Source organism: Euprymna scolopes, chromosome 28, assembly GCF_053919585.1.
Source record: "Euprymna scolopes isolate OS-2025 chromosome 28, ASM5391958v1, whole genome shotgun sequence".
NCBI classification, from domain to species: Eukaryota; Metazoa; Mollusca; class Cephalopoda; order Sepiida; family Sepiolidae; genus Euprymna; species Euprymna scolopes.
In genome coordinates, this window is record NC_136509.1 from 100,234,333 (window position 1) to 100,255,637 (window position 21,305).

The following is a 21,305-nucleotide window of genomic DNA, read 5'->3' on the forward strand; positions in this document are numbered from 1 at the left end:
GTGTGTATATATATAGTGTTTATATTTATATATCAGTAAAAAAAGAAAATGATGATATAACACTATGCACTAAATATATATAGAGAGAGATGTATTCATTTATTCAATAAGGTTATACATCATTTAGAGGCGTAGGGTAAAAGAGAACTCCTTATATCGTGATATTTCGAAGTCTTATGCTCTTCATCAGAAGAGAAGAGAAGAGAATATGTTAGGTAATAGAGACGCGATGTCTAGCAATAGTTTTTAGGAGAGAAATAAAATATTGAGGTTGTTTGTGGGAACTAGACTGATATGTGATATAGGAAGAGTATAGTTTTTATTATATAATGCAGGTAGGTATATAGCTTCTCTGTCATAGAGGGTTTAATATATTTGGGCATAATGTGTGATTGAATTCCAAGGGAGAATATAGCGTAATTAAACAGAAATAGCTTATTTAATGTAGATGGGTTATAGTTTTAGAAGCGTTTGCATGAAACAGGGTTTATGCTATGTCGGTATAATTTAGGAGTATCTGAAATTATAACTGCACTTAAAATAGATATAAATTATTAGGAATAATAGTGAGCAAAAATGTGAGGGGATACAATATAAGGGATACACTATAGAAAGAATTTAATTGAAAATAGAGGATAACCAAATAGTAGAATAAGTGTATGAAAATTCAAAGCCGTATCGGATGAATAGATTTAAAAATACAAAAAATATAGAGTAATAATAGATAAATAAAGTTATAAGAGAGTAAAAAGGAGGGAATATAATTGTTATAAAGAATATAATAAATAAAACAATAATAAAAAAAGTAAAAGAAAAATATAAAAAATATAAAAAGAATAAAAAATAATTAAAAATAAAAAAATAAGTACAAAAATATAAAAATATAAAGACAATAATAAATAAAACAATAATAAAAATAAATGTAAAAGAAAAATATAAAAAATACAAAAAGATGAAAAAATAATAATAAAAAATAAGTACAAAAAATATAAAATATAAAGACAATCATAAATAAAACAATAATAAAAATAAATGTAAAAGAAAAATATAAAAAAGTATAAAATGATGAAAAAAATAATGATAAGAAATTAAAAATAAGTACAAAAAATATATAAATATCAAGTATATAATAAATAAAACAATAATAAAAATATAAACACAATAATAAATAAAAAATAATAAAAATAAATGTAAAAGAAAAATATAAAAAATATAAAAAGAGCAAAAAATAATTAAAAAAATTAAAAATAAGCACAAAATATATAAAAATATCAAGTATATAATAAATAAAACAATAATAAAAAATATAGACAATACTAAATAAAAAATAATAAAAAATAAATGTAAAAGAAAAATATAAAAAATATAAAAAGATAGAAAAAATAATTAAAAAAATTAAAAATAAGCACAAAATATATAAAAATATCAAGTATATAATAAATAAAACAATAATAAAAAATATAGACAATACTAAATAAAAATAATAAAAAATAAATGTAAAAGAAAAATATAAAAATATAAAAAGATGAAAAAATAATTTAAAAAATTAAAAATAAGCACAAAAAATATAAAAATCTAAAGAATATAATAAATAAAACAATAATAAATAAAAAATAATAAAAAAATAAATATAAAAGAAAAATCTAAAAAATATTAAAAGATGAAAAAATAATTTGAAAAATAAAAAATAAGCACAAAATATATAAAAATCTAAAGAATATAATAAATAAAAAATAATAAAAATAAAAGTAATACAAAAATTAAAAAAAAATAAAAAGATGAAAAAATAATTTAAAAAAATAAGCACAAAAAATATAAAAATATATAAAACATAATAAATAAAAAAATAATAAAAATAAATAAATATAAAAAATATAAAATGTGAAAAACAATTTTATAAAATTTAAAATAAGTATAAAATATAAAAATATAAAGAGCCAAAATTATAAAAAAATAAATAATAAAATGAAAGTACGACAATCGGAAAGTTCACAGAGTGAGAACGTTCTGTAAGGCAAGGAGTGGAAATATTGCAAAGTTTTTTTTAAGGTAACTGCAAAGCAGTATCTAAATAAGTAGAATTAGCTAATTAATTAGTCAATTAATTAATTAGTTAATTAATTAATTAGTCAATTAATTAATTAGTCAATTAATTAATTAGTTAATTAATTAATTAATTAGGTAATTGGAATAAGTTTAGATGGTGGTTCAAAGAAAAGTGTTGCTTTTAGTGGTGGAAATTTTGCACTTTATTTCAAGATATTAGAGCTGATATAAGAATATAATGAAATGACATTACCTCTCTTTTTCGGAAGAATAAGGTTTGGAACGGCAGATATTTTCAGGATGTAGTTTTTAATTCCACGTTTATCATGGCCGGAGTGAAATATGTTGGTCCTTGGTTTATGAACCAGGTGGTCCTGAGTTCAGTTTGTGTATCCAAAAAATATTCAAGTAAAGTTGTAATTACTTCTAAGAGTAATTCTTAGTTATAGAATAAGCTGAAACCAAACGTTTTGGAGATAAAATGGAATCCAGTTCCGTTCTGGGCAAGTGAAAATAGGAAGTAATACTCGTGTTTGCAAATACAGGACTATAAAATAAAGTGGAGGATAAGAACAGAAAGATGAGGGAGGAGTAGGGGGAGGGAATTACGCTAAACGTCGCTGGTAAGAGAAGACGACAAATCTTAAAGTTTAGGTCTGTTTTAGTAAGGGAAGGGGATTAGTTATCGAGACGTTCTTTCTTTTTTTTTTATATCCGAGATGCCACTTGAACTGGGGCTATATGTCTTGGGTAGTAACCGTGAGAATTCTTTACTGTAAATTTAAAATATTTAAGGTAAGAATGGGCCAAAAATATTAAGAAATGATGTTGAATTTGTACCATATAGGTCTATTTGTAGGGTGAAGGATAAATTCTAGAGGGTAGAGACTAATATGATGTTTTGAAATATTAGGATTGAGCCACGGGAGAGAGGCAGCGGTTACTGATAAATTTCAATTTAGGCTTTAAGTGGAGAAAAATAAAGGGGTTATGAGTAAAAGTTGTCTGGGAGTCGTATTGGGGAGAATTTGATAAATGATACTTAGTTATCTGAGCATGCACTGGTGATATTTCTATTCTGTTGTTAAAAACAAATGTAATTATGGAGAGAATTAAAAAATAAAGGGGTCCAATTGTCAGATACTAGATGCTAAACTTGGCATGTGAGAAAGGCTAGTCAATCGTTGATCAAAGGGGTTACAGATATTAGTTCTGGTTTGGAGGATGTTTATCGGCAGAGTTTAGGGTGCTCCATATTTAAATTTTCTTTTTTTTTTTTTTATTATTTCTGATTTAGAATATTTAATTTTTCCAGTGCTGTTATAATCAATATGGCCTTTTGAACCTGGGCTGTAGGACTTAAACTTTCCTAATATTTTCCATTTTAGGGAGAAATTTATGTTATTATCTTTAATGTTTCTCACTAGGTTAGAGAAGGTAGTTTTAATCTTAGGTGTCTCACTGAAGGTGGTTAGATATTCTAGTTTTTATCGGGAAGAAGGAGAGTCCTATGTATGTATGTACTTTTGGGTTGGCGTGCGGTATATTCGGAGGTTCTCTGCATATGGGGAGATTAGCTGAGTTAAGGTGATCTAAGGATTGTTCATTGCATAATTTAGTTATGCCACTGCTATTAGCTGCGGGATTCGTTGTTTGGTGAATGTGTCATTATTAAGTTATGTTTATCATTGTGGGCAGTTCTCCTTATTTGGATTTGACTGGACATGGAGTTATCTGCTATGGTGAGGAGCAATTCTGTCACTGTACATGAGTATATATATATATATATATATATATATATATATATATATATATATGTATATATATATATATATTCCTCAGACTTTTACAGACAGGTTTCTATAAAAGTCTGAGGAAGCTACAGGCGGCAAAAAAAATGGCCGAGTAGCTGAAACAATAATGTAACTTTACAGAAAGATACGGTAATAAAAAATAAAACGCATATTTGCTCTACAACAGTATTGAACACTTTCTTCAGATCTTATTAATTATCATCTCCACTATATATATATATATATATATATATATATATATATATATATATATATATATATATCATTAGTAATGACCCTAAAACCACAAACGGTAGTATATTCATAAGTTTTTATCTTTTAATTAAAAAAAAATGCTTTATAGTACGTTTTACACATGTTTGGTTGTATCGTGGAAGATCCCTAAGCATCTTAAAGGTAAATGTATATTCCACAACTATAGAATGGAAAAGTATTTGGAGAAGAAAAGGATAAAAAGAAAGCGAGAAATGTAAAGTCTGCTTATCAAGAACGAAAGGCCACTTGAGGATAAGGGTTAATGGATGTCAAGTGACCGGTGAGATTACACCGTGATGATCGATTCTGGTGGAACATGCAGAATATGATTTTTTAATAGGACAATTCAAAAGGAACTTGTTTACATTAGACTTGAAAACAACCATGAAATAGTCAGCTAGGAAGCAGCCACATGATAGTGTGTTCTACAAACAGATATTTCTAGGAAATAAAGAATTACTGTCTTTTTATCAGAGCAAAAGAGATATGCCAAGCATAGTTGCTTATCTTGTACCCTCTCTGCACTGGCACCTCAATAGCGACTACTCTAGAAGTTTTGTTACATTGGTGATATCATTGGAGTACAAGGTGGAACTGGGGCTAGTGATTACCAGAGTTAAGAGTAGGTGGAGTAACTCAATGTGAACTTCTGTCATTACTAACCAGCAGAGCATTACCACTGTCAGTCAAGGTTAGGGTTCAGACAATGTATGCTTTTCACTCAAGAGCAGACTTTTACACCAAGGCGTGTGAGAATAGTGAAAAGCCAATCAAGTGGAAAGCACCTGGTGTAGAATGTTTGCTGTACGAAGTAGAACTGACTTCTGGAGTACGGCGGTGTTGTACTTGATTCCCAAGTTCAGCTGTTTCCCAAGATGATCTGGAATTGAACCAAGCGCACCTCTGATGATTGGTCCAGTCGCAGTTTTCTTATTCCACAATCTAGCAATTATTATTATTATTATTATTATTATTATTATTATTATTATTATTATTATTATTTACTTACTAAAAGCAGTCACACAGGCCATCATCAACAATTACTCTTTGAGAACAACTTGTGGTATTCTCTGGAGTCTGAATGACAATAAGTCTCCCCAGATTTCCAGTACTATCAACTTCTTTTGATAACTATTGCAGATGAATCTGCATTATTGTAACAGCCACTTACTATTGATTTCTTGTTGGTAGCGACTCTTGGACTTCACTGGAATTTGGGTGGTATTAAGCGCCTCCCCTCACCCAAGGACCTCTTTGCATTCATCTGGCTAGTGCTTTTTCTCCTCCTTGATCCTCCTGACTTATGGTGACACGCTAAAAAAGGAGGAACGAAAGACAGAGGCGCAAAGTGGTTTAACTTACAATCATACACGATTCCATGTTATATTTCTTTGTATTTTATGCCCAGTTTGTGTCTGTAGCTCATTTGTGTTAGTCTCCACATTCAAGGGTCTTCCTCAATATTTCTGCTGTTTTCATTATCGTTATTTACATATATATTAATACGCTTTTTATCTTCGACCGTTATCATCCTGAACATCCCTTAGAATAAAAATGGAATATTAAAAAAAAAGAAAAAAAAAACACAATAAACATTGTTTAAGATGAATGTCAGATATCTCCAGCCATTGCCTGGTCGGTGCAGACCACCAGTACCAGCGCCAGCACCACCAGCACCACCAGGTCCGCCACCACCAGATCACACTACTAATAAGTTAGTTATCATCAGCGAATATCTGGTCTGTGCAGATCACAATAATTCCACAAAATGAAAAATGTATTTAATCAACAAATAGGTTTTGATAAAGCAGATAATTTTCTGGATAGCGCACCACCACCACCACCACCAACAACAACAACAACAACAGCAATAACAACAACAACAACAACAACAAAAACAGATCACAAATACTAATATTAATTAAACAGGATGAGAAATATATTTATACACTGGGTACTGTTTTCATATACATGTTGATGAATTCATATTTGCTGTGGATTATTGTTTTTTTCTGTTGAGAAAAGAAAGTAATTTTTTCGCTTTCCATATAATTGTCAGCTTTATGAAAACGTAATTGTTGATTAAATATATTTCTCATTTCTGGAATTTACACCGGTTCTGCTAGTTATTATTATTATTATTATTATTATTATTATTATTATTATTATTATTATTATTAATGAAATATCTTCTTTGGCTGTATCAAACGTGGTCTTCAATGATGCACTGGACTCATTGCCGATTTCGAGTATTGAATCATATCAGCTGAGTTTAATAGAGTTAGCTCTCTTTAATGTTAGCGATCTTTTAGCGTAATCATGTTTTAGATGTTGATTTTAATAGAATTTCATAATAGATGTATTTTTTTGATTTGGTTCAGTTTTTGTTGGAATTATAAACTTTTAGATATACATAATGGAGTTACCATTTATCAAAGCCCAAAAGCCACTCGAGGATAAGGGTTAATGAGTATAAGGTGGTCGGTGAGACAACTGCGTAATGATCGGTAGTGAAGAAAGTGGGTATAATTTGATTATTTTAGAGGACAGCTAAACAAAAACTTGTCTTGTTTACATTGGACTTGAAAACGACCATGTTGTAGTCAGCTGGGAAGCAGTACTGAGGTATATTGAACGTTTTTGTTTCGTATGATATTTCTGATTGAAAAAATTGTTTCGTTCTAACGAGACTCAGTGTGTATAATTTTTTATCATATACTCCATGATTTAAAATAAACGCTGCTTTGAAACAGCTGTTATTTTTAGTTGGGAGTCAATATTTATCAAGGCCATGCCACTCAAGGATAAGGGTTCATGAATGTAAGGTGTTAGTGCTATGATCACTAATGTTGTTAATTGAGTAGAATTTGATTATTTATGGGGATGGCTCCACAAGAACTTGTTTACATTGGATTTGAAACTATTACAGTAATCTGTTTATACACTTATTTATTTAGAATTTTATTTTGAATCGTTAAAATATCTTCTCCCTTCTTCTCTCTCACTCTTTATTACCTTATCTCTTGTTCTTTCTCCTGCCCTCCCACTTCTCTCTCTCGTTCTTTAAAAGTGAACGTGTCTGTGTGTGTCTGTTTGTCTGTGTGTGTACATTTCCCTACGCAATAACTCTGTCAATTTTCAGTCTACAGGCTCGAAATTTGAGTACTGAGATTTGGGAAAATCTTTGTGATCCGTTTTCGGTCAGAACTTTGGCTGTTAAGTGGTCAAAGTTCAACGATTTGACCTTTGATAACTCTACCAAACTCCTCCGCGAATTTTCAGTCTAACCACTTGAGATTTTAGCTATAGGTTCCTTGAACATGGATCCAACTTAATAACTTGATTTGAGCTCCAAAACAATAAATTAAAGGGGGTTATAATAAGGGTCAAAGTTAAAAAAAAAAATTGACCGCTTTTTTTCTTTTTTTTTTTTCTCAACATACATCTCCAAAACACCTGGGCAACGCCGGGCTGAAATGCTAGTATCATCTGGGGTACTGAAATTTGGGAAAATCTTTATAATCTGTTTTCGGACAGAAATTTGGCTGTAAAGGAGTCAACGTTCAACGATTTGACCTTTGAGAACTCTACCAAAATCCTACACCAATTTTGGGTCTAAACACTTGAATTTTAGATGCAGGTTGGACATGAATCTAACTTTATAATTCGATTTAAGTCCAAAATAATTAATGTTGGGGTCAAAGTTTTAAAAAATCGACCTCTGCGGTTTCTACCAAATTATTGAGCCAATTTTTTGTCTAAATATTTGAAATTTTACCTAAAGTGTATTCAGACATAGGGCAAGCTTTTTAATCATTTTTTGCTGAAAATTTGGTTTCCAAGGGGTCAAAGTTCAAAGGGTTTGTGTAGTTTTCATATTTACATAGAAACTTATATATTAGTCATGAGTTTTCCGTATATTTGAGAATCTTAAGCCGCGAGACTTTTACGAACTCATACAATAATATTATCGTGTCTTTTTACTTGCTGTTCATCTGCATTGCCTCTATTTACATGTAAGGTATGAACAGATTGAATATCTTGCCTCAACAAGAATTCAATTGTGAGACTTCGTATCGTCACCTGACAACGAAAGGATGAGCCAAAATTTTATCATAAGTCTTACGCCACCATATTATATGGCGTATCCCGGAAGCTATACCACGAAAACATTGATAACTCAAAAACTGATTTGATATGTTTCTGAATTTTTTAGATGACGATTGATAAATCATATTATGTGGATTATTCGGACTACTGTTCTTATCTTTTGGTCGGAACCTTCTTCAGGTTTATCTTGTCGAACTCAGGAATCTTTCTGTCGAATTTACGAATATACACGCCAGTTTGGGGTGTAAACATTTGAAATGTAACATAAAGGGTATTCAGATATGCAGCAAGCTTTTTAAACAGTTTTTGGGCGAAAATTTTGCTGGCAAGAGATCAAAGTTTACAGAGTTAACCTTTGTAGACTCTACCAAACTCCTCCACCAATTTTGGGTATAAACACTTGAAATTTTAGATGTAGATTACTTGGACATGGATCAAATATCTTAATTCAATTTGAGCCCAAAACAATAAATGTGAAGGGGGAAAAACTGATGTCAAAGTTTTAAAAAATTGACGTCTGTGGTCTTTACCAACTTTTCTCGATGGTAGTTAAGGAAGACTATTATATAGAAAGACATTACCGTACATATTCACACTTTGTAATATATACATATGTACATAAAGTTATGAACAGTATATAGAGCCCGAGCAAATCCGGGCAGAACTGCTAGTATATATATATATATATATATCTTTATATATTAATATACTCCTATGAATTTGTGTTTTTTGTGTATTGATATTCATATTAAAAAAACCCTTTTTATTTATTTAAAAATAAAATAAAACTTTGTTATACATAGGCCTTGGAATTAGATTCATCTGCAAAAAATCTAGCTAATTTGGTGTTGTGGGGGAATTATCCTCCAAATGGACTGTCTTATCCATTATATAAACCATAGACCTTTGGATCCCAGGTGTGGATTAAACACCAGAGCGACCCTCGCATGCTCGGTGACGTTTACTACTCTTTTCAGTTGTAACCTTTTTACGTTGTTGTTCCAGTAATACATTGTTTGAACTCTATTCCGTTGTTCTGTTTTCTTTTTGGCTAATTGCAAGCCATAACACTGGCGACATTGGATTCGGAGAACGTACTCACGTTTAAAAACAGTGTTCTAAAAAAATAAATACTGACGACATTGGATTCTAGGAGCATACTAAAATCGAAACCAATAACAAACATTGAAAAAAAAATACTCGCGTTGAAATAGCATTCTAAAAATACTAACGACGTCGGACTTAAATGTTATCAAGCCTAAGGAACTGTCTAAACACTTGCAACTGAAAGGTTCACGGTAACTAAATAAAACAAAACAAAAAAAACACAGATCATTACGGGGAAAATAGAGTCGAAAAGAAAAAAGTTCGTCACGACTTTCAAGGATAGCGCTGTACTTTTGCAAAAATAAAAAGGTTCGTCGCGACTTAGAAAGGAAAATTTTTGTACTTTTGGAAAAAGAATTCGTTACTTGTCGTTTTCGCTGCTAAAATTGGGCGTTATTTTTCTCTGGAGAAAATATACACTTGATTTTTTTTCTTTAGACAATGAACTTTTTATATATTTATGTGTTTTCTGTTCGTTTTATTGTCTGGGGGGAGAAATAAGAAAGAATGAAACGGTTTTGTAAAATTCAGCGAACGTTTTGAAACTGCTAATGCTGACAAAGCAAAATGGACGAATTGAAAGTAACGTTGGAACATTTGACCAAGATACATATTGATGCCGCAAAGCTTCAGTCACAATCCGAAAAACACTGGACTGAACGTCACATACGATTCGAGGAACAGTAAAAAGAATTGCAAAAACAGTTAGCGGAATGTCAAATACGAACCGAGAAACAGCAAAAGCAAGTTCAAAAAGAATTAGCCGAACATCAATTAGAAGTTCAAAGCAGTAAGCCGAACGTTAATTACGAACAGAGGAATTGCTTACAGAAATTGTTAAGAATAATGCGAACGCGGAAAGCAATTCAGCATTTTATCAGAATACAATATGGACCGCAATAGACAATTTTAAATACGAGGAAGGGGAAAAATCATTCGCAGCGTATTTTCGGCATTATGAAGATTTTTTTTAATGCTGACTGCAGCAACTAGTCTGATCAAAAGAAAACCAGACTTTTACTACGAAAATTGGAAACGGCTGAGCATGATAAATTCGTGGATTAAATCTTGCCTCGGAAAACAGCAGATTTATCATTCAATGAGACGGTAAATTTGTTAACAGAACTTTTCTCGCCGAAAACGTCTCTTTTCCATAAGCGTTGGAAATGTTTGAATGTGGTAAAAGACGATAATGACGATTTTGCCACCTACGCAGCTGTAGTGAACAAACATTGTGATGACTTTAAGTTGTCTGAATTAACAGCAGACAATTTTAAATGTTTTGTGTTTGCGCAAGGGTTAAACTCGGGAAAAGATGTGGAAATCAGGCGCAGAGTCCTTACAAAATTAGAAAATGAACCGAACTTAACACTTCAAAAATTGACTGAGGATTGTCAAAAAGTAGGAATTATAAAAAGAAAGATGCACAAAATATTGAAGCAGGCATCGCGAATACAAAAAAAGTAACTAAGAAAACACTAACCACCGAAACTCAGAAAACTAAAAGCACCGAGCACTTGTTTCAGATGTCGTGGAATAGATTGGTTACGGGATTGCCCATTTTTAACAAAAAGATTCCATTTATGCAATAAGATCGGTCAAAAAAGTTCGCACTGTAGGAAAACTCAGAATAGAAGCCGTGTACGTCAAACCAGAACTAAGGACGTCGTAGATGAAAATGTACGCAAATATGTAACGGTTAACATTTTCGGCAAAGCTATAAAATTCCAATTAGACAGTCGATCGGATCTTTCAATAATAAATCTCAAAACGTGGAAAATATTACGAAAGCCGACTATGTTAAAAACTAACAGAATAACGACGGCTGTTCGCTTTCTCTGAACAAAATAATTATTCATTTTGAAGGTGAATTAATTACAAACGTCACTTTACGGAGGGAAACAAAAAAAACTAAGACTGTATGTGCTAAAAGATAGTGAGAACCTGTTCGGTTCTGACAGAATGGAGGAGTTTCGTCTCTTGGATCTTCTTATATCCACATTCTGCAAGAAAATAGATACCCGCCCAGCAGAAACGGAGAAACGTATAACTTGTTTTAAAAAGAATTCACAAACGTATTTACTCCTGGCCTGGGGAGATGTACAAATATGGCCGCAGAGTTGAAACCTGCCACACAACCGATGTTTAAAAAGAAACGTAATGTCCCGTTCGCTTTCTCTGAACAAAATAAATCAGGAACTAAACAGATTGGAAAGCATCGGTGTACTCGCTAAAATTGAATATAGTGAATGGGCTGTTCGGCACTTTACGTAAAGAAAAGGTCCGGGGAAATTCACGTTTGCGCCGACTTCGCGACCGGACTCAACGGGTCCTTAGAAGATTTTCACTATCCATTACCTAGTGCAGAAGAAGTGTTCACGAAAATTAATGGCGGCAAGTGTTTTCTAAGATCGACCTAAGCGACGCTTACCTACAGATTCCGGTAAACGACAAAAGCGCTAACCTCCTCTGTATTAACACTCATCGGGGTTTGTACAGATACGAAAGACTCGCGTTATTCCAGCAAGTAATGGATACTATGCTGTCCGGCTTGTACACCGCAATCGCATATCTTGATGACATTATCATAGCGAGCAAAAGCAGGGAGGAAGATGAAAAACATATCAGACAAGTATTCAGTCAAATACAAGATTATGGATTTAAGATCAAAGCAGATAAATGCGATTTCTTTCTACAAACAATTAAATACCTGGGTCAAATAATCGATAAAGATGACAGACGCCCAGACCCAGATAGGGCGACCGCTATTAAAAAAATGCCGGCACCAGTAAATATAACTCAATTGCAGAGTTTTTTAGGTTGGCAAATTATTACCAGGGTTTCATCCTAAATATGCACAAATTGCGCGCACCACTTAATGAATTGCTGAAAAAAAGGATAAGGCTTGGGAGTGGACAGAAGATTGCCAGACATCATTCCAAGAAATAAAAAGAATCCTGGCTTCAAAACTATTCCTAGCGCATTTCAACGCGCAGTTGGACATAATAATAGCTAGCGACGCTAGTCAATATGACGTCGAGGCGTGCATGCTACATCGAATGCCGGATGGCTTGAAACAGCCTATTGCTTTCGCATCACGGACTCTTTTGCCAGCGGAAAAGAATTATTCTCAGATCTAGAAAAAGGCCCTAAGAATTATATTTGCAGTTTCAAAATTCCACCGGTTCTTGTACGGAAGACATTTTTTCTACAAACCGACCATAAGCCGTTGATATCCATTTTTGAATCAAAAAAGGATTTCCAACATTCACTGCGAACCGACTATTAAGATGGTGAACTATTCTGCTGAACTATAATTTTACAATTCAATTTCTCCCCTCAAAACAACTAGCCCATGTAGACGGTATGTCGAGACTGATTCCTGCCAAAATATAACCTCTTGAAGATTCAGTAATCGCGGCACTACATATTAATAGTGATGTAAAAACCATGATAAACAATATTATCCTCGAACTGCCGGTCACACCCCCGGAAATGAAGTCAGAATTCCTAAATGACAATTTCATTCAAAGTAGGAAGCAGAAATTAGCACAGGGTGAGACCAGTTCAGACATTTTTTTCTGGTTGCGACGAAATTCTGTTATACGGTTAAAGGGTTGTCATCCCCCAAACCCTTCAAAAAAGAATTCTCATGGATTTTCACATGGGGCATCCAGGAATAAACAGAATGAAATGCCTAATGAGAAGTTTTGTTTATTGGCCAGCTATGGACCAAGATATTACCAACATGGTGAACAGATTCAAAGGCTGTGCTTTGCCTGCAAAAGCACCACCTACAACATATAAACCTGTGTCTAAGGCTGAACAACCATGGTTGAGGATCCACATCGAATATGCGGGACCTGTGGAGGATTTTTACTACCTGATAATAGTTGACTCTTACTCTAAATGGCCAGAAGTACTAAGATGCAAAAAAAAAAAAAAAAAAAAAAACGACCACGACAACAACGACAACTTTTTTCTTGGAATTTTTTGCTCGGTTTGGGGTTGTAGACTGTCTGGTTAGCGACAACGCTATACAGTTCACCTCGAAAGAGTTCAGAGAATTCTGAGAGACGTATCAAGTCAAGCATATTACGACACCCAAGTACCACGCCAGAAGCAACGGCCAGGCCGAACGCTTCGTTGATACGCTTAAAAGGGCACTAAAAAAGCGTCCGGTACACCGACAGAAAAGACCCTTCAGAAATTTCTGCAGGTTTACAGAATCACGAGAAATCCGAACAAACCAGATGCGGGATCCCCAGCAGAAATCATATTTGGACGGAAAATAAAATCCATATTTGATAAACTGCTACCCAAACACATAGTGCACAACAGAACCTCTACAATGCCAACGAAACGGTTTAACAGCGGGGATAACGTATATTTAAGACATTTTAGAAATAACGTTTCTTTTTGGGAACAGGGCACGATCTTATGAAGAATCGGCCATGTTACATACATCATTCAGGATCCTAAGTTCCAACCTAAGATGCACCTGAACTAAATCAGGAAACGCTTCTACGAGGATCAAGAAGAACCACCACAGGACGGCAGTGAGGCGATTGAAACTGTGTATGACTGTTTTGACATAGACCCTCCAAAAGGGATGTCAGAACCGAAACGCTCCGGCAGAAAGCGGAAGCGCACAGACCCCTTGGTGGTCTGACTCAAAAGGAAGAAATACTGATTTTCACAACCGCGGAAATCAGCTTGGGAGGGGAGTTTTGTGGGGGAATCACCATCCAAATGGACTGTTCTATCCATTAGGTGTGGATTAAACACCAGAGCGACCCTCGCCTGCTCGGTGACGTTTACTACTCTTTTCAGTTGTAACCTTTTTACGTTGTTGTTCCAGTAATATATTGTTTAAACTCTATTCCGTTGTTCTGTTTTTCTTTGTGGCTTATTGCAAGCCATAACATTTGCATATTCTTTTAAGCATTCATTTTAATTAATTCTCTATTAGTTTTTTCTGTTTTCTCATGGGATGATCATCTTTACTTAACTATTACGTGTAATTATATTAATGTAGATATTCTACATAATTTATACTTGCATAATATTTGCATACAACGTTATAGTAAACACAAACGTCTTTCTATATGTATTTATGTATGCGTATATATATTTGTATAAAATACTTTGCCTACCAAACTCATCCGTCAGTTATTAGTCTACAGACATGAAACTTAATATATAGGGTATTTGAACCCATGCAAAGCTTTATATTTGTGTTTAAGCCAGGGAAAATCGGTGCAAAAGTGTGAAAATTTAAAAATGAAATTTGCCAGGTGAAGATTGAACGCCAGCATTCCAAATATGCATGTGTGACGTAATTGCTATTGGTAAATGTGTTAATCTTTTAGCTTTACAGTAAACATATCTTCATAGCTGAGTCATTAACGTCAAAGGAAAACGTACAGGTAAGCTAAACGTTTTCGTTTCGATTCTGGGTGGTAGCGCACGAGTCATTTTTTAAAGAACTTTTTAAACCATTACTATATATTGGTTTCAATATAATATAATATAATAATAAATACAAAATATGTGGGCGGTCTGCTAGTATATATATATATGACTATTTAATTTACTCAATTACAATTAATATACGAAAGTATAGATTTATGCGTAAACTTTAATTATTTACTTCAAAAGTGCTCAATACGTAGGTAGAGCTAGTTAGTAATTTATAAAATATATATGGCGATTTAGCTACACTGAATATTCCGCGTTTCATCCACTCTAGAACTGAAGAGTCCTAGAGTGAATGAAACGCGAAATATTCAGTGTAGCTTAATATATATTTTATAAATTACTATATAGATATTTTATAAATTACTATATATATATATATATATATATATATATATATATATATATATATATATATGTATATGTATATTACTGGTTCTATAGTGAATTCGAGAGAGCAAGTGTATGCAGTGATTGCAGGTGATTCGATGACTTACTGACAAATGGTTTTCTAACGAATGATAATGTTTTTGTATAGTTTTAAAGGTTAAAAACTTCCAAGATTATATACACACACACACACATAATTATATATATATATATATATATATATATATGTGTGTGTGTGTGTGTGTATGTGTGTGTGTATAACAGACAAAAACAAGTGTAAACTTAAATCTGATAAAGATATTAATATTAAAAAAATATATATATATAGTAACCAGATAAAAATAAAAAATATAAAATGCATTCTGGATTCCTGTTTCTTATTTTTCACATGCTTTACTTTATATAAACATATTAATTTTTTTTTGTTTTTACAGATTTTTTTCTTGCATTTTATAACTATCATATGTGATGTTTTATTTAATGTCATAACTGACAATTTCTTTGCTCAGCTATACTAATAATTTCATATCTTTTGTTTCTGAAGAGAAGATTAGCATTCTTTGAAACTCCCCGGATTAAGGATTTCTTGAAAATTGATGTTTGTGTATTCTGTCGAAAAATAAACTTCCTTGTGAATTTTTAACTTGCAGTCTTGATTTCTTTCCCTTATATATATATATATATATATATATATATATATATATATATATATATATTTATATATATATATATATATATTTATGTATATATATATATTTATATATATATATATATAAATATAATATACATGCATATACATATATATTTATTTTGTATTTTCATTTTGAAGGTTATCAAATATAAAAAATTCTTGTAATGAATAAAATGTGAAAGAAAATATTTCGTAAATTGATGTTTAATTGTTTTAAGTTCGTATCAATTAATTGCTTTGAAATTGTTTTCTCATTGATTAAACAAAAAAAGTAGTAAAAAAATTGTAAGATTTAATTTAAAACCAATTAGAACCAGACATGTTTTTTCCTTGAAGATTTCATTTTTTTTCTAAGATTGTTTTTATAGATTGTTTTTATATTATAAATGTTCCTAATAGAATGAAATGCCAATTAAGAAGCTTCGAAATAGAGGCCGAAATGATTTCTACCATTTTTAAAACATTTTTTTCGTATCATTTGGGTTATTTGGTCAACTTTTAGCATCTGTGATGTTACTCTTCCGAAGGTCGAAGGTTCAATCCTCAATGCGGCCGACATTTAAAATAAAACTGCGCATTACTTAGGACTTCTAGCCAGTCATGCCTGACGGAACGATAGCATGCTATCCTCATGGATTAAATAAATAGTTCTGTTCCAAATCTCGTGCATATTCCTAAATTCGACAGAATAATTCCCGAGTTCGACAAGATAAACCCGAAGAAGGTATAAACCAAAAGATAAGAATCGTAGTCCAAATAATCCAAATAATATGATTTATCAATCCTCATCTAAAAAATTCAGAAACGTATCAAATCAGTTTTTGAGTTATCAATGTTTTCGTGGTGTAGCTTCCGGGATACGCCATATAATATGGTGACGTAAGACCTATGATAAAACTTTGGCTCATCCTTACGTTGTCAGGCGAAGATACGAAGTCTCACAATATAATTCTTGATGACGCAAGATATTCAATCTGTTCATACCTTACATGTAAATAGAGGGAATGCAGAGGAATTGCAAGTAAAAAAGACACGAGAAGATTATTGTCTGCGTTCGTAAAAGTCTTGCAGCTTAAGATTCTCAAATATACGGAAAACTCATGACTAATATATGAGTTTCTATGTAAATGTGAAAACTACACAAAGTTCAAACATATCTTCTATTAAAAGTAAGGTTAGAAAAACATCAAAAAGCCGTAATATATGAAGAGATGTAAAAGTTGGATATGGCTGACCACACATAGAGGGGAAAAAGAAACCATCTACTCTTTTGGAACGAAGTAAAAATTCTAGACAGAGATGAACAGGGGAGAGTAATACGACTCCAAAAAGCGACGCATATGCTCGGCGACGACCATGTACTAAGCAGGCCTAGTTATAGAATTAAACACTATATGGGAATCAGATCAAAGTGTAGTATCTGTTCCGACAGATGCTGCACTTAAGATAATTTGTACCAGTCAATGGAGGGGAAACCCTCTATACTGGGACAATTATTATTTTTGGTAACCAGAGTGCCCCCTTTTTGCCTACTTTTAGGGGAGCTGGTTTTTACCTCACATTAAAAACGGCCTTGTGCCTAATTTGCTCAGTGGGGGAGCAAATAAACACCATCTGTTCCGGCAGATGCTGCACTTAAGATAATTTGTACCAGTCAATGGAGGGGAAACCCTCTATACTGGGACAATTATTATTTTTGGTAACCAGAGTGCCCCCTTTTTGCCTACTTTTAGGGGAGCTGGTTTTTACTTCACATTAAAAACGGCCTTGTGCCTAATTTGCTCAGTGGGGGAGCAAATAAATACCATCTGTTCCGGCAGATACTGCAAGCTATGACTAGCTATGACTAGCAAAGACCAGATGTGGGGGCAACCCCACATGCCTGACCATTAACCAGCTCCAATTTCCCACCTCTCGGGAGCTGGTCCCCTTTTTCCCTTCCCCCTCCCTTCACTCCTCACATTAAAAATTGGCCTTGTGCCTAATTTGCTCGGTGGGGGAGCAAATAAATACCATCTGTTCCGGCAGATACTGCAAGCTATGACTAGCTATGACTAGCAAAGACCAGATGTGGGGGCAACCCCACATGCCTGACCTTTAACCAGCTCCCATTTCCCACCTCTCGGGAGCTGGTCCCCATTTTCCCTTCCCCCTCCCTTCACTCCTCACATTAAAAATCGGCCTTGTGCCTAATTTGCTCGGTGGGGGAGCAAATAAATACCATCTGTTCCGGCAGATACTGCACTTAAGATAATTTGTACCAGTCAATGGAGGGGAAACCCTCTGTACTGGGACAATTATTATTTTTGGTAACCAGAGTGCCCCCTTTTTGCCTACTTTTAGGGGAGCTGGTTTTTACCTCAAATTAAAAACGGCCTTGTGCCTAATTTGCTCAGTGGGGGAGCAAATAAATACCATCTGTTCTGATGCGACACTTAAGTTAGTTTGTCCTTAGTCACTACAGTGGAAACTTTTCTGTACTAAGGAAATTCTTACTTTGTGCCTACTTTCAGAGTTCCCCTTTTTGGGGAGCTGGTTTTTCCCACATTCAAAACGACCTTGTGTCACATTTTTCTTTCATGGGGAAGCAAATGAATACCAATATGGGAACCATTAATCATAAATTATATATAGTCACAAATATATAGTAGTCTATATAGTAGTAGACTATGTATGCAGCCTAGTGGGGAATGCCCTTTTCTCTTCTCTGCAACCGCTTTCCCACAGAAGAGTCTCAGCTTTATCATTATTTTCATGGCAAGTGCTCGTCTGAGCTCCAATCTATGGTCCCCTTCGCTAAACTTTCACGAAAACACCTGTCTAACTGAAACCACTATCAATAATTTCCCCAACTCTTTATCTGTACCTAAACCATAACGTAGATTCCATGAACAAAACTTCTTTCTTAGAATTGCACACTAGTGGAACTCACTTTCGTTTCTCTGCTTTCCAGCTAACTACAGTATGGTTGTCTTCAGTATGGCTGTCTCTATCCTCGAGTGGCTTTTGGCATGGGTGCGTAATCAAACATTATTTTAAATAGGTACTCAGTTGTCTCAAGTTCTCATTTGCCCCCATAAACACATCCACAGAAAACCTTCTCAGCAAGAACTCGTATTCCTACCAACACCTCAACGACCTCTCGTTTTTTCCAACCCCAGGCGAAACTTTCATCAACAAAGTTTCTTTTCAACGACTTCTTGTGGAACACATTACTGCAAGAATGCTTATATACAGACTAAAACAGGTTGGTTTTCAAGTACAATATCAACATTTCGATAGAATTCTCTTGCCACATCTGGGCAGGAACACCCTATCATGCCTTGACATAGTTCAAAACTGACTTCGAGCCTAATAAGTGATACTCCTTTCTATTTCCTGCAACCTATTTCCTATTTTCACCCCAAACAAGGCACAGTGGGGGTCTACTATCGAGGCCATAAGTTGCAGGGATGCTATGTAGGGAGTTGAGCAGCAAGATGTCTGTTCACATTATACTTGAACTTCTGCATGTCAGTACAGTTGGGAAAGAAGGAACTCGGAAGGGAGTCCCCAAGACTAGCAATTCTGGGGAAGAAACTATTAGAAATCTTCTGAAAAAACAAAGATGAAAAACAACAACTAATAAAGATGATAATAATAGTCCGAAATAAAAATAAATTAATTTATATAATGCTCATCTCAAAAATGAATTCCAATTAAGGAATAATATATATACCAATCGGTACGGACCCGACTATGGAAGATCAGATAATAAATAAACGTGGATTTATAAGATCAAAGAATCCAACCTTGATCGCCCTTCGGGACCCGTGGCGCAGTTGATAGAGACGTTGAATCTCTACAGTTCCAGATGAACATTGTCTGAAGATAGCGGTTTCAATCCCACCCAAAGTGTGCCAGAGGTTTACTTGGCCAAAATGTGGTGAGACAACAACAACTACGGATGGCAGTGATTGCTGAGAATGCAGTTAGGAGATTCGAAGTTCCTATCCGTCGCGGTTACCACCTGACGAAGGCCAGAGGAATAGTTGGCCGAAACGTCGTGAATAAACAAACAACCAATAAAAGATGAAAAACAACAACTAATAAAGATGAGAATAATAGTCCGAAATAAAAATAAATTAATATATCTTCTGAGGTAATCCGTCTTCTGTCTTTGCTTTATCGTTATTTTCATACAATGCAGATCTGAGCTTCAATCTATGATACCCCCTTGCTAAACCTTCACAAACAACACTCATCTATCTAAAACCACCACCAATAATTTCTCCATCTCTCTATCAGTGCCTAAACCTAAACGTGGATTCTAGAACTGCTCACGTAGAACTTTCTTCCACTGGCCTGCTTCCCAGCTGCCTATAATATTGTTGCCTTCAAGTCCACTATAAACAAATTCTTAAATAATCAAATAATACCAAATTTTCACTATTATCGTTTACTAAGCTATTGTCGCAATGACTACCCTACACACATTAACCCTTATCCTCGAGTCGCCTACGGGTCTCGATGAGTGATGTCCTCTTTGTAAAAAAAGGTCTTCTGTGAGATAATTATAATTCTCAACCCTTTCATAGAACTATTCCGCTATTATACATTAACCTTTATCTTTGAGTGGCTTTTGGCCATGGTAAAGCATTATGTATTATATGTCTCGGTCGTCTGGGAGTTTAAGTGTTAGTGCGTTTGTATGTTCGCAAAAACTTTTGTCATCCGCATCAAAGCGGCACGAACGTTAGAAAGAGCGATGTCTCGGACGCATAACATCGAAAAATGAGAAAAAAAATCGTCAATTATTTCATGTAGAAATTTCGTTTTGTTTGACAGGTAAAATCTGTTTGTGAATCGCACAGGCGCGAACGGTAGATTCGTTGTTTCGTTTTAACGAATTAAATGTGCAACGTCATAACATCTGTCGCGCCCGATCGCTAACGTGTTTGCTTACGGACTTAACTTATACGAGTTTGTATCCAACACGCGGCATTTTTTAAATGTTTTTTTTGTTTTTTGTTTTTGTTTTTTACGAAATTTGGATTTCGGTTTCGCTTCTGACTGATGGCACCCAAGTCTTGTTATTTTATATTTAACCGTACTTTACGACCGGGTAACTCTCTCTCTCTCTCTCTCTCTCTCTCTCTCTCTCTTTCTCTTTCTCTGTATAAAAGATGGTCTACGTTGAATACGTAAATCGTTACGAATGAAAGCAAATGAACCTCAGCATGTTCTGGCCTGTCTTTCGTCTAATGAACTTGTGCGGGCCTGTCTATTATCGATGCGGAAACGAGTTCTGGGGCAAAATTGCTATGCTTTTATCTGACAAGGATGGGCCTCCTCGAGCGAGACATTTGAATTGATAAAGTGTTTCACGTTCAGTTAGTGGCAGAGATGTGAGAGATAGCGAACGAAAGATGGAT